The sequence below is a fragment of the Kogia breviceps genome, chromosome 3 (assembly GCF_026419965.1).
Source record: "Kogia breviceps isolate mKogBre1 chromosome 3, mKogBre1 haplotype 1, whole genome shotgun sequence".
Taxonomy (NCBI): domain Eukaryota; kingdom Metazoa; phylum Chordata; class Mammalia; order Artiodactyla; family Physeteridae; genus Kogia; species Kogia breviceps.
Window position 1 is genome coordinate 114,377,809 of NC_081312.1, and position 13,021 is coordinate 114,390,829.

At 44.5% G+C, this 13,021-nt stretch overlaps 1 protein-coding gene and 1 pseudogene across 5 annotated transcripts in view; one reads left to right on the forward strand and one right to left on the reverse strand.

Annotated features, from left to right (window-relative positions):
* Positions 1-13,021, forward strand: part of IGF1R (insulin like growth factor 1 receptor) — a 300,961-nt gene that overhangs the window by 193,245 nt on the left and 94,695 nt on the right. The gene's annotated exons all lie outside the window — the stretch shown is intronic.
* Positions 827-11,699, reverse strand: LOC131752060 (coordinator of PRMT5 and differentiation stimulator-like; annotated as a pseudogene).

Below are 13,021 nucleotides of genomic sequence, written 5' to 3' on the forward strand. Positions count from 1 at the left end.
TAAAGTTTTATTTTTGTTATGCGGTCTGAGATCTAACTTAGAAAGTTACATTTCTTCTTGTAGTTGTTAAGGTGTGTCTTTTGTTCACTCACTAGCATGTGCTCCATTTCCACTAACTGGCTGGGGGTTTTTGTTCAGTTTTCTCAGATTTCTTTTTCTTTATCTCATCTTTTCTTCCCCCCTGAAAATTAGAATATTGGCAACTCATTGTTATTATTGAGATTCCCACCTATGTGGCTGTGCGTTCTCTCTTATCTCTGTAAAGAAGTCGGGTAAATTCACTCTCAGTGGATTAGAGCTGTCTGTCATCCCCGACCCGGGTGTGATATACTGTGTGTCAGACACTGAGGGAGCCCTGGAGACGACAGAAATAAACAGGATGGAGCCTTTTCTTGTTTACTTTCTTGTTGGTTTAGAGTCTTGCCGCTTCTGGGTGGCATCTAAAAGGAAATTTCATATGCGCCCAATAGATGGCCAGGATAAAATATTGTTAGTCTTCCTCTTTGGCACTCACTCACTTTCCCTGTGCAGGTGGATACCTAGCTTTTCTTCATTCTTTTCTTTTTAAATATTTTTTCTACCTTTATAAAGAACACAGCTTCTCCTGACACAGACATAAATACAGACATTCCAAAGAGGAGCCCATTCACAACAACGACAACAGAACTGTCGATAGCGGACCTTATTTAACACCAGTCTGTGTGCCCAACTTGGGATCACTGGGAATGTTTCCTCAGATGTGACATCTCACCTCAAAGAAAGGAGACCCATGCTACCCTGGGTCTGGAGGGTCCACCCACCCACCTGCCAGGCAAAAGCTGCACCCTCAGTCTTCTGCACCCTCAAACTGTCCCGTTTCAAAGGAGATCTTGGAATAATGGGATACAAGTGGAGGTGGATGGAGCTGGGTTATAGGTCACGTCTCCTTGTGGGGCACAGCACACCCAAGGTCTGACCTCTGGAGAAAGGCAACCCTGAATGTCAGCATCCTATGGATTCCCTTAACCTGCCTTCAGCTCCAGGTCCCAATCCTCATTAAAAAGATCAGCAGGGCCTTCCCTGGTGGCGCAGTGGTTGAGAGTCCGCCTGCCGATGCAGGGGACACAGGTTCGTGCCCCGGTCCGGGAAGATCACACATGCCACGGAGTGGCTGGGCCCGTGAGCCACGGCCGCTGAGCCTGCGCGTCTGGAGCCTGTGCTCCGCAACGGGAGAGGCCACAACAGTGAGAGGCGCGTGTTCCGCAAAAAAAAAAAAAAAACACAACCAAAAACAAAAAGATCATCAGCCTGTTCCTCGGGTGGACAGCGGGACACCTCTTCTGACAGCTCCCAGGTATTCGGTTCCTCATCAGAATCCTCATCATCCACAGCATAGCCTTCCTCTTCAGAATGGGTGCCATCACCACGGGTAGGAATATCATGAGGGATGCTCTGTGCTCCATTAGCGAGTTGATCCCTGGCCTTCTTAGTCTCTCTCTCCTGACCGGAGTGATCAGCTGGGACAAAGCCAGGGGTCCATGCTTGGTGGCCCCCTGCTCAGCACCCAGGATGCTGCTCTGCCATGTGACACCTCTTCATTCTTTTTTTTTTTTTTTTTTTTTTTTTTTTTGCCGTACGCGGGCCTCTCACTGTTGTGGCCTCTCCCGTTGCGGATCCGGACGCGCAGGCTCAGCGGCCATGGTTCACGGGCCTAGCCATTCCGCGGCATGTGGGATCTTCCCGGACCGGGGCACGAACCCGTGTCCCCTGCATTGGCAGGCGGACTCTCAACCACTGCGCCACTAGGGAAGCCCCGGCCTCTTCATTCTTAATCCAACCAGAGAGCAGCCCTTACAGAAGAAAAACGAGTCCATGGAAGATTCCCTTTGCTGTCACTGAGCAATCCAGAGAACATTTGCTGCTGGTTACAGGTCTTCTGGGCTTTCTTCAGAGTGGGATTGGTTTTTTTTTTATTTTACCATAAGTAAGTCTACCAAATTAACAGTTGCTAGAAGATAAACTACATCTAGATACAGAATTACATTCTTGTCAGCAGTACATTTTCATAATAGCAATGGGAAAAACAAATTCTTACCAGCAGCTGAAACATACTAATACTGAAGAAATTCCTGTGAACTATGTGCGCTGCTTTTGTTTGTTTGTTTTCAGAGCAGATGGGCTTGTTTGCTTTTTGCTTAAACATTAATCAAAAATCAATTTATGGCTATGTAAGTGGCATTAGATAATTCTCATTCTGACTCCAGTAAATAATATCTATTTGTTCATGTTAGATAAGTCTGGGGGGTGGTGAAATGTAAAATAGAATTACATGAGATATGACATATGGCTATGTGTTTTATAAATTAATGCTTTTATGCATGTGGGAGGAGAAGTAATTTAGCTTACTGACAAAAGGAAAAGCAAAGGAAATTCCAGAGAAAGAACAGGGTAGCAAGTCTAAATAAATTTGGAAGATGAAGGGAATATGATAATTTAGTTATGTCTATTTAACAAATTATCCCCATTTCTATGTTGGGATAAGAATCATGAGAAAAAGAATATCCTAAGTGCTGAACATTTTAATATACTCCAAAGATGCTTTTATAACTCTTGTGCTGACCAAAAAAAAAAAAAAAAGGTATATGGGGACCGGAGTGGTATCATATAGACAAATACATTTATACATTTTTTTCCTAATCTTCTAGCAGGCATGTCTGCATTTGTAAATAAGTTGCTTGGGCCAGTCATGTTTGTGCAAAGGTAACTGACATTTCCCTGATATTAGAAAATTGAAAATTAAGTTTAGCTGAGTAACTACATATAGAACACCCATATTTTATATGTAGAGAGATATACCTTCGTTGAAATATCCAGAGAAAGTGAGAGATTATTCAAATTACTATTAATGCTCCCTTTTTCATAGATGTAGATCTGTTAATTGTAAGAAGTCTGTTTTTAAATTAATCAACGGGAACTTTTTATTTCTTCCCTAAGATTCATTTAGCATTGAAAAGGCCAAAAGTTTAATGAAGCTTCTAAATGCCAATCTTTCCTTGCTTCTGTGAGAGAATATGCTTCAACTATAATTACATTTGCATTGTTTAAAATATTAGTAATTCTACAGCCAGACCTCTGAGATAGCTGAGAAGTGTAAAAGTAAAAGCTTGAAGACATCATCAGGCACCCTGGAGACCCTTTCCTCACACCATATGCTGATCCACCAAAGGAATTCTTATGAGGCTTTTTTTACCCCAGCTTTATTGAGGTATAATTGACAAATGAAAATTGACCACCTTGACTGAGGCGTACAACTTGAGTTTCTGATATGCATATCAGAAACATGCATCTGTGAAATGCTCACCACAATTAAACTCATGACCATATCCATCACCTCACTTAAAGTGAAGTTCCCACGAATATTTTTGCCTGATTAAACCTGGAAGGATCTGGGAAGTGCCCAAAACTTTGCAAACTCTTGTATCTCATATCAGCAGATACTCAGTAACTCTGAGACTAGGGAAAAGAATAACCAATACTCTTCTAATACTTTATTCAGGGTGTGTGCTGTTAACAGACTAGACATTCTGACTTTCCCTGTGAATTTTTCTTAGAATTTATTTTTCTTTTACCCTGATTCAGGATCAAAGCTGGCATGATAACCTCAGAGGAGCTTTGTGTGTGTGCAGTATGGAAATTGCGTTAGTCCCTCTGGCTTCCTCTCCCCCATTCACATATATTCCCTCTTCTTTTCTCTTCCCACCCCTGCTCCCTATCAAGTATATCCTACCCCAGACCCCCTGATTTGCAGCCTTTGCTGTCAGTTGAGGTGAGTCTGTGAAGTTCCCTATTTGTAATTGATTGGCAACATTCTGTTCCCCTTCTGCTGCTGCAGCTGAATCATCACTTGCCTCTGTCAATTTTCTGAATGCCTCACCTAGTGATCAAGGTGGGGAAATTACAGTGATTAGTGTTCCAACTCTTGTTTGCCCATAAGTGTTCCAAAGTAGTACTTTTAAAAACTCTTCTAAGATGTTTTCTTCTTTCATAGTAGATATAGTGAATATTAAATGTCCCCTAATTGACTGAAATTCCTGTACTATAAAATTGAATTGGCAGCTTTACAGAGTAAAAGGTTAGAGGTATGGGGTGGGTGAAGGCTCACAATTTCTGACAGCATCCTTAGGTTGCCTTGACTATCTTATTGTCATATGACTACTGTAAGTGGCTGTTTTCATTCAGTCTTTGTTTTTCTAAAAGATATATTCATTTTCCCATAACTTCTTTGATATCAACCAAAGGAAAGAAACTTTCTTTTGATTATATATACTTTTCTCCCCTCCATTCATTGACCGTAAAATCAATGTTTGCTCTTTCAAATGACTTATAAAATTTTAAAATTACAGCAGTGTTGCATAAGCCATGCATAAAAAGGTTTGTACGGTTGCCGAGGATCCATTCGTATCTTGTGTTGTTTAGCAGTTGTAACATCTTCTGTTGATTCTTTAGTGCTTCTGCTAGCTGGCTCTGATAAAGTTATCAAGGGTACCATGGGATACATGAAGGCACAACAATGTGGCTTTACTAAATTTGGAAATAATAAATGAGTTAGGAGAGAATTTGAGGGTAATTTAGCTGAGTGTAATTAATCTTTACTTTTGTGCCTATAGCTTAAACTACAGGGGGAGGAATATAAGGACAGGAAAAGTTAAGATCCGTTTCCAGTAGCACTACTAGCAAGTTGGCTGCCTTTGGTGTGATATGTTGGTCTGTCCTTTAGCACTACTGCAAGGTGCTGATACCAGAGGCACTGTCCAGTCTCTGGTTGGGGCGTCCAGGGCTCCCCAGAGGTCTCTGTGTGGGAAACACACAGTGGAGAAGAGGCTGGTACTGATGGACTCAGTGACCCAATGCAGAAAGGGTCTGCCTTAAAAAATGTTTGAAAGCCACTGGATAAAGCTCTTTGACCCCCACCCAAGATTAACAATTCAGTGAATTAGTATGGTTAAGGGAAACTACAGAAACACTTTCTCAGGATGTGTTTAAACAAATGTGTGAATGCTCAGTTTTTGGCTTGGCATAAATAAAGTATAGCCTTGACTCAGGAATATGTTACATGGCTGCCAATTACTATATCAGCTTGTGAGACAAAGGCACAACACACCATTGTTTACAGGGAAATGTCTCAGTATAGGTGCAGAAGCACTTGAGGATGCCTTGCCAGCCCCAAATCACACCAGCTCCTTGACTGTGCTAATAAATGAGTGTTGGATAGTGTACTATCAGGAAAGAAAAGCCTTTGGAACGGAACAGACCTGCCTGCATCTGAATCCAGGTTCCACCACTTATTTGTATCAGCTGTTCCCTGTCTGTAAAATGGAAACGATCAGACCTGCTGCCCACATGGAAGTGAGGATAAATTTAGATGGACAAACAGTATAACTGCCCAGCCTATAGTAAATGCTGATAGCCATGGAGGTTGGAGGATGTCTGAAATCTAATGACACTAACCTTTGAAGTACGTTCATTTGACTCATGTGATTTGAGGCTTTTCTACTTCTGGTCTCAGAATTGTCTCACCCTACATTATGTGGGGATTTTTATCCCTTTCCTTTCCCCCCAAATATTTGCTAAGCACTTTTGTTGCAGGTTGGGTTCTCCAACAGACTCCAAGGTGATGTTAGGAATGCAAAAGATTTACTAAGGAGGAACACTGTGAAAGAGAGAGAGGAGGAAGATGATGGGGGCCGGGGGGAGGGACAGGACATGTGTGCATCTGACAGGGATTCTGCTCTGACAAAGGCTGTGCCAGCCCTTGGGGAGCTCAGAGCAAAGAGTGTCCATTTGAGGAGTCCTTGTTGGATGGAGGACCACTGCCATGCTCAGTTCCTGGCTAGGGGCTGCCCTAAAAGAATGTGACCCTAGAAGATCTAGCAGCTGGAGGACATGGGTGAGTGACACTCTGCAGCTAGACATCACTGTCTAGTCCCTTCTGGAAGAGGACCCACACTGCAATTCTTTGCCCACACAGCCCTAATGTTTAAAGTTGGGATCTCTAGATTTGAAAAATACATGTTTTCAGTGAGAGTTTGGTTATTCTTAAGGGGACATATCTTTAAAACATATGGCTGTGGGAGAGGAAACTATTTCTTGACTTATACCAGCACAGCCTTGCAGTAATCACCTCATGGGAAATACAGGCCATCACCCACATGTTCACACTTAAGTGCCAATCTCCTTGGATGTTAGCTGGTTTAGACATATGCATTGCTAATATAGTCAGCCTAGCCAAGACAGTACCATCTTCCTCAAGCCCCCAAGAAGGTATGAAGTCAGCTGCTCATAATTGTTAGAATCAGTCCTTAATTTTTTTTCCGGTGTATTTCCCCTAACCTCTGAATTGGCTGGGTCTAAAGCTTAAGGATACCATCTTCTCTCTGCCAGCATCCTGCCTTGGCCTCTCCAGCAATATGCCCCACACCATTTGACTTACTTGTTTTATGGATGCCAACTCAAAATGTGTAACTTTGATGCTTGATTAGGATCTTAACCCTTATCTATTGTTAAAGAGTATTCAGCCTTTGAATTTTTCCATCCCACTGTATTCTTCTAAGGGCAGAGAATAGAATGTCCTCTGCTAGAAACAGCATAAACAGATTTGTCATAATTCAACCCTACAATATGCAAATAACTTGTTAGAAGAAATTATAGAAGAATAGAGTCTATTGTCAATGAAAATAAGAGAAAACACCTAAGAATTAACAACAAAACGCTATTAAAAAATACAAAGACAACTCGAATAAATGGAAAGATATCATCAAACAGGAATGATCAACGTTATCAAGACATCAGTTCTTTTCAAGTTAACTTGTAACTTTAATGTGATCCAAATACCAATTAGACGAATTCTAAAGCTATCATGAAAACAAACAAGATAGCCAAGAAGACTATATAAGAGCAATGAGGAGCCCTAGTGTTATCAGATATTAAAATAGTCCATAGAATCTATATAATTAAAACTGAAGTACTGGTGCATGAACAGGCCAATAAAACAGAATAGACAGTCCAAATATAGACACAAATACAAAGGAAATTTAGTATTTGATAAAGGCAGCCTCTGAAATCAGTGGGATAAAGATGAATTCTTCACTTACTGGCATTGGGGCATGGGTAACCATCTGGAAAAGAGCTAAAGTTGGGTCCATACATCATACCCTACACTGCGTTGAATTCCAAATGGATCCAAGGTAAAAATGTAAACAGCAAAACTATAAAAGTCTTAAAAGAACACATGAGGGAAACTCCTTTATAACCCCGGAGTGGGTAAGGCCTTTGTAGTTTCAACACAAAATCCAGAAGCCAGAAAAGAAAGCACTCATAAGAATTGAATAAATTATTAAAAATTAAAAAAAACCCTCCTGCATAGCCAGAAACCATAAACAAAGATTAATGCCAAACTAGGAAAAATATATGCAACTTCTGTCATAGACAAAGAGCTAATCTTCCTAGTGAAAAAAACAGCTCCTGGAAATTGATAAGGAAAAGACTACCAATTGCAAAGGATTTGGGGTGAAGTATTGAACAGATAATTCACAGAAAAGGAAATACACATAACTATTAAGCATATGAAAAAATGTTTTAATCTCACTCATAAAAGAAATGGAAATTAAAACTACACAGAGATACCATATTTTCACCTCTCATATTGGAAAAAAATCAAAATGTTTGATAACACACTCTCTTGGCAAACCTGCAGGAAAACAGCCCCAAGCTGCTGGAAGCTCTGCAAAATGGTACCACATCTGTGGAGGGGAATTTGGCAATATCTCTCAAGTTATAAATCCATATACCCTTGACTCAGCAACTTTGGGTAGGGCATTTACCCCACAGATATACTTGTACACATGCAAAGTAACAGTTGTGTAAAGTTATTCATTATACCATTGTCTGAAATAGCAATAGATGGGAAATAACTCAAATATCCATCAGTAATGGAATAGATAGTTAGGTTAAGGGCAGTGGCTCCCAAACATGTTGGCTCATTAGAATTACCTGGGGATTTTTCTTTTTTTTTAATTTCAAAGTTCAGGTCATTCCCCAGACCAATTAAATCAATCTCTGGAAGGTGGGACACAGATTTCATGTTTTTTTGAAGTCCCCCAAGTGATTCCAGTGTACAGACAAGTTTGGGAACCACTGAATTAGGGTTTATCCATACAGTGGAATATTACTTAGCTGTTGAAGTAGGTATCTTCAACATATATTAAGTGAACAAAATAACAAGCAGAACAGTGTGTACAAAAGGTTATTACTGGCGTGAAAAGGGAGAAATAAAAACATTTGTATTTGCCACATACTGAAAGCAAAGTATGGGAAGGAAGATTCTGTGTTGTATCTCCTATATATATATTTTTCATTTCTGAACTACATAGTTATTACCTATACCAAAAATTTAAATTTTTATTATTGAAAGTACGAAGTTTGTCAATAATAATTTATCCTTTCCCACCATTAATCTGTGTCTGTTTGGGAAAAGTATATAAAGGATGATACATATAAGATGTATATCATTGCATCATGGGGTGCAAACAGGGACCCCAGGTTCTAGCTGTGGAACCTGGGATTCTCAGGATGACTGGGACTCCCTGGGTCAAGTGCAGCCACAGAGCTTAGTCCTGTCCCCCACCTTGTATGTTTCTGTGAATGTCAGATTGAGGGTTCTGAAGCAAACCCTCCCAGAAAAGTCGTCTTCCCTTTGCCTGGATGTATGTTGCTGAGTGATTTGTTCTGTGCTATCCCTTACGGTGCCCAAAGTTCATTTGGACTAGGCATCCTCTAGGTACACTGGAGATGTGGTGGTGAGTACCACAGATGAAAAGGAAGACAGACTATAAAGCCCGCAAGTGGATAATCAGATAAGAAGGATGATAGTTAAATCTCACGACGAAAACCAAACAGATCTGCATGATAGTGGCCGGCTGGTAGGCGTGGTGGGGGTGGAGGTGACATTTGAGCCAGAGCTGAAAGGTGAGAAGGAGCCTGCCTTAGTCAGAGAGGAGGCCTTCAGGAAGAGGGAGGGGGAAGGACCCCGTGGCAGAGCCCAGCTTGAAAGTGGGTGCACTGTCAGGTCTGGAGACCAGAATATCCTGATCTGTAGACACCTGGGGGCGGGCCACCACTTTGTGGATTTGCCTTTCAGCTCTTGGTTCTTCCAGCCAACCATGCCAGCTGTGGGACTGTCATCATGCCCTGTCCTGGCCAGGCGGAGAGAGGAGCAGATACCCGGAGGCCTGTCTCTCTGAGATGTTCTGGGGTGGCGGGAGCTTGTGAAAGGTCTGCTGCCCAAGGTAGGAAGTAATTTTTAGGCAGAAGAGGAATTTGCCAAGTAGGGTGGGCAGCAAAGGGCCTAACTGGCAGAGGAAACAGCAGGAGCAGCTACTTAGAGGGGCAGGGGTAGAGCTGTCAGGGCCTCTGCCTGTGGCGGGGGCGGGGGGGGGTTGTTGAGGGTACGTATCTGCAAGGAGCCAGTTCAGAGAACTTGAGGAGTCAGCTATGGGCGGGGAGAGGATGAGGACTGTGTGCAGAGGTTTGGCAAGTCCGGAGCATGCTTATTGTGGGCCTGCGTCTCAGTAGATACATACATCAGAAGATGACACCACTTTTGCCCTCAGGAAGTTCAGGGTCTAATGAGGTGGCCAGAGGTGCAAGCAGAGCCCTGATACAGTGTTGGACGTGCTGTCAGGGACACTGACAGGAGCGGTCTGCTGCTGGGGCAGGGGAAGTTGTGGAGAACAGTGGCCTCTCCCGGGCTGGCAGGGGATAGCACAGAAAGCCGGAGCAGTGAGTGAAGGGTGTGTGTGGCCAGCACAGGGGCCAGGGACAGGAACAGAGTTGCCGGAGGGAGGGACGGTGCTTGGAAGGAAGGAGGCTGTAGACCCGGGGGCTGGGGCTAGGCTGGAAGGGCCAAGGGGCACTAACTCCATGCTGCAGGCAGTGGAGGCTTTTTACAGAAGGGGGCGACTCAAGGGGTGAATGATGGGGCTCCCTGGGACAGCTGCGGGTGAGGCGCTATTGGAACGGGCAGACAACAGAGGATGGCGGACAGTGGGGCCTGGGGGTGATGAAGAGGACCCCAGGTGGTCAGTTCGCCCTAAGTCGCGTCCTGCAAGGAGTCCTTTCTATCTTTCTTTATGTTTAAAGCTTGCACAGTCTGGCTGTCTGGCCACGGGTGGCAGCATGGCTTACCATCAGAGTGTAGAGTCAACAGACAAACAACTGTAGTGGAGACCCCTCCTGAGCCCAGCCTCCTGTTTCCCTTCTCCATCAGTACAGGGAGGGGCCTCTCTGGAACCTCTCTCGGAGCTGGTGTGTGGGGACCTCTGGTGATTATGCCACTCCTGGACGCAGCCCCAGGAGCTGTCTAGCTTGACGAAGCAGCGCCTCCATGCAGGAAGCTGCAGGTCCCACGAGGATGGTGAGGTCAGAACGAGGAGTGGATTGTGATTCAAGTCAAACCAGATGGGGAGTTACCATGGGATGCCGTGTCCTGGGTGAACTACTCCCTTTATGGAAAATGCAAGTTAACTGCTTATTTCTTGTCAACTGAGCTTAATACCATCATCTCAGTTTCTTTTCATATATGTGCTTCCAAACACAGTCAGCTCTGAGTGAGATCACAGCTCCCTAAACTTGCGATGAGAAGGTCTAACAAGGCATCTGATTCACCTCTGTGCCATGAGGGCGCGTTGTGTAAGAAAACAATTTTTAGTACAAGGGTTTAAATCCACTTATGAAAAGGAAGAACTGTAAAACTTAGAGAAAGGGGGCAGGAGGGAGGAGCAACTAAATTGGCTTTCGCTCCCTTTAGAGAGTTTTTAAACCCTAAGAAGGACAGTAAGAATTGTATTTAGAAACAAAACCTTTTTGGTTTTCCACAGAACAAAAATGATGTGAAGCTGCAAGTCAGCAGTTCTCGCCCAGGGGCTCTAAAGGACGCTCACTCGTGTTTGCTTTTCTGGGGGACCCTTGGTCGTCTTCCCGCTGTGGGTTCCTTTTGTCTCGGTGCTGCCCCAGCTCAGGGCGAGGACCTGCGGCGGGCATCCCGCACCCTCCCCGCCTCGGTGGACCAAGGTTGTTTACTACTTTCTACTCCGAGTAGCACGCCAATCACGAGGACCCGCCCTACCCCCTGTCCAATCGGCTCGTTGGGAAAGTCCACCTTTCCGCGGTGCCCGGGCGGCGACTGGCTGGGGCAGCTGTCAGTCAAGCGGGCATCCCGCAAGGATGCAGCAAGAGTATTGGGGACGCGATCACCAGAGCGGAGGAGGAGTAACCTTCTCTATAAACAAGATGTGCACCCCCCCCCCCCGCCAGTAAAGCGGGGGGTGGGGGCGCAACGCACAACCCAGCCCTCGGGCCCCACCGGAGCCGAGCGGGCTGAGCGCAGTCGGGGAATCCCTCCCTCCCTCCTCTCTCAGCCTCCCGCCCACCGCTGCAGTTGTAAACACGTTTCCCTCCATGTCTGTTTTCCTTCTCTCTAACAGTGGCCATTACAGGCTGCTGTTTACCAAAATCTCGTAGGGCACAAACGTCCTCCTGGCCCCGTCCTCCATTGCCCGCGCCTCGCTGCCCTCATTCTGGCTTTTTTCTTTTCGTCCCTCTGGTCTGCGGACTAAAGGAGGCTGCGTTGCGATCAGGATTGTTTTCCTTTTATTCCTGTCCATGTGGGACAAGTCATGCTTTGTCAACACGCACCATTTTCTACGGAGATCGTGCTTGCTTTTTAAATTGCGTGCTTGGGGTAGACTGATTTTGGTTAAGAACACTGCAGCTGAAACGGGCACAGGTCTGGAAGAACTCGGTGGTTTTTTGTTGTTGTTGCTGCTTGGGGACGCTTGGAATGCTGTTTCAATTTTGCGTTTCCTTCCAAGATGGGTCTTGAATCTTTCACCCACTCGTAGGTTTGAGATATGTGCCTCCCACCCCCCCGTCAAAAAAAAAAAGACAGCATTGTGTTGAACTAAATGTTTTTGTACCTTCTTCTGCGATCTGAATCAGGTTTCCCATTTCAAGCTGCACAATGTGGTTGTATTCAGTGAGATAGGGGCGTTGTGGACAGGAATTATTTGCGACAGGGCTGCCTGGAAAATGCGGAGTGGAGTTTGCGTGGCCCGGAGCAGCTTCAATGTCTGAGGCTTCTCTGTTACGCTACAGAAGCTCCCAGCAGGAAACGCAGGCAAAATGGCAAAATACAGCATGTGGCATTCGGTTCAAAAATGCCCCCCTTTTAAGGAGCTGCTGCTCCAGAGGACATCCAGTCTTGTTTAGCTCTTCTTTTCAAAAGAAAGGAAAAGTTCTCTATAAAGATAGCTTGTTTGGGATATTTTGTGAGAAGCTCCGTCAACAGAAAAGTGATGATTTTGAGGTTCTGGTTTGCTGAATGGAGGTTAGGCCTCCTTCGTGTTCTGAGTCACAGTCACAGAGAGAGAAGGCCTCCGCTTCTTGGTTTATAGGAATTGCAGGAACATATGCAGAGCTGCAGCCATGGGGGCCGGATGGAGGCTTCCGCCCATCTCAGCCCTGCAGCCTGTGTACTTTTTCAGCAGTGGGGCATTTGAGGTGCTTATAGGGAATGAAAAGGGGGAAAGATACGTTGCAAATGTAAATGTACATTCCTAAATGTAAGGAATGGCACATGTTGGTCATGATTCGCAAGAGCAACTTTCAGACCGCTTAAGCCCCAGGAAACATGTCCTATTTCTACTTAGCCACCACATCTGATTTGGATTTCTCTCTCTCTCTCAATCTCACTCTCTCTCTCTCTTCCTCCTCTAGTTGTCCCTTTGTACTCTACCCAACTAGGATAATTTTCCTAGGTGATCAAATTAATGTGTATCATGGTATTATTGTTAGGATAGGTTCAACTTTCACTTCATGATTTGAGAGAAGTGGTTCTAGGGCACCATGAGATGAGGGAGAGGACAGGGCAGAGTTCTGCCTCCGGGCCCTGAAGTTCTTGGTGGCATCATCACACCACCTTGGGAAG